This window comes from Adiantum capillus-veneris, chromosome 10 (genome assembly GCF_014529385.1).
Source record: "Adiantum capillus-veneris isolate H3 chromosome 10, ASM1452938v2, whole genome shotgun sequence".
Lineage (NCBI taxonomy): Eukaryota > Viridiplantae > Streptophyta > Polypodiopsida > Polypodiales > Pteridaceae > Adiantum > Adiantum capillus-veneris.
This window is the reverse complement of record NC_140940.1, coordinates 141,916,010-141,918,345: the sequence shown is the minus strand read 5'-3', so window position 1 is coordinate 141,918,345 and position 2,336 is coordinate 141,916,010.

Sequence of the window (2,336 nt, the reverse complement as noted above, 5' to 3'; positions counted from 1 at the left end):
TCTCTCTCTCTCTCTCTCTCTCTCTCTCTCTAAATTCAAGTCTTGGCCTAGTGGATCTTTGGAGTCTTATTGGAAATTTTTTGGTGGGTTGGAATTCTCTCTCTCTCTCTACATTACGTCATGCGCGGAAGTGTCGAGATCTTGGTTTTCCTTAAGCTCTTTAAGATAAAGTATGGAAGTGCTAAAAATAAAACAAGCTATGCTCTGCAGAGAAAGGCTTGCCCTGCTCCTTGCAGCCTACGAGGCCACATGGTAGGGAGGATGAGGGTGGTTCTGCTGAAGAGGGGGAGGGGGGGGGGGGGGGGGGGCATCGGCTCTTACTCGAGGAAGGTGCGAGGACAGGGAGCATTGCTTTCTCTGGGGAGAGGGGTCCGACAACTTCACATGCGGCGGTGCTCCCATGCCATCACCCTTTGCTTCCTTTTTTTAAGACCTTTGGAGCGGCTCCTCCTCCTAGCTCCTCCCGAGGAGGAGAAGAGGCGGCCGTAAGTTTTTGGTGTTTGCCTCTTGGGTCTCTCTGGATCGTGGTGGCAGGTAAAGGAGAGTCTGTGGAGGTGAGTGAATGTCATGGGGTGTGGCTCCCATTTGAAAGCATATTTGGAATGGTGACCAGCTGTTGCTCCCTGTGAAGCGCATTTGGGGGCTTGGATCTTTATAGTGATCTCTTTTTTCTCTGTTGCTAGCTCGTTCTTCTCGGCTATATGTGGAGATTGTTGGTGGGCATGGGTGTTTCGGTGACATAGGTGATGTTGTGGTGGCTGCCTACAAGTCATCTTCTGGTGATGTGGACAATGGTCCCTGCCCGCTCGACATGCTATGATATGTATCTTTCGATGTTGGTCTTCTGTGGTTGGGTTGGCCCCCCATGTGTGGGCTAGTGATGACATGGTTTTGTTTTTGGATGTATCTCTTGGTTATGGTGGGTGCCATGGCTCGACTGAGCATGGCCTATGTTGTATTGTTTTGGGTTATTAATTCAATACTCACTCACATATTGTGAGTTCTGAAAAAAATAATTCAAAGTAGTCACCCATTAGATTTGAGGGCTAGAATTTCTTTATGGACTTTAGAAGGAGAAATATTCACCCTATGCTTCCAAGGATCCTCTCTCTCTCTCTCTCTCTCTCTCTCTCTCTCTCCCCTCCCTTCTTTCCCCCAGTGAGTATAAGAGATTTTTAACAGGTGTGCCCCTCCTCTTTTGGTGAGAGAGTGATCGTGGATGTATTGAGCATTTAGCTTTTCTACATTTGTCACGCCCTTCCGTTTTGGGACTATTTGAGATTTCCAATGTTTGCAATACTAAGATTGCAAATTCTTGCCTAGATTCCAAGCTTGCCTTAAGAAAAGCGGTGAAATTTTGCAAGTTTTAGTGTGAATGTCAGTAATTCTTCACATTTTGACCTAAAATCTAAAAGAGTTTTATTGTGTTTTTATTTCTTAATTTTCTTCGATTAGAAAAATATTTTTGGCAAGCCCTTTTCAAGACCTCTCTCTCTCTCTCTCTCTCTCTCTCTCTCTCTCTCGTGACACACTCATGGTGTCCCACATTAGGTGTGGATAGTACCAATTTGACTTTGAGACCATCTAACTCTGGCCCTTTTTGCAAAGCTACAAAGTTCTATGTGTACATCCCTAGGGCTAGAAAGACAATGATACATAGAGGTGCCAAGCGTGATGCTTTAAGTCAACATTATGCGATGCATGTAAGCTTCGAAAGTTTTGCATTTTTTGAAGCTCTAGTATCAAATTGAATCATCCTTAAAATTTCACAACTAAGTGTGCATTTGTGTGGAAAAAAAAGGGTAGTTCTTTATGATCTTTAACACTAGCATGGTAACAGGACACTTTTATGTCCTTGGACACTTTTGTGTCATGTTAAGTGGCCATTTTGCTTGAATTATTTGAAGAGTATGAAAATGAATTTCTAGGTGCTATATATCCACAAATTTGCCTTATGAGCTGAAAAAAACTTAGCATTTTTTTTTTGGAGTATCGATGTCACCATTAACCTTACTCTTGCACAACATTTTTGAACCTAAACTGTGTGAAAAAACGGGTCTTGTTTTTAGCTTTTTTTCAAAATTTGGCAACTATACCACTCTAAACTTCATGTTTGTGAGGTTTAGATGGCTAGAGGTTAGGCCTTCATAGTTCTCAACATGTTTTGATGCTTGTAGGTAGAGCTAAGTGTTAAAATTGAAAGTTATGACCAATTTACAAGAATTTCATAATCCTGTTTTTTGGCCAAAATTAGCACTTTTATGATTTTTTTGGTCGCTTTCTTGATATCCAAATTCAATTTTGATTGTGTAAGTGTAATGTATAACATAAAGCTA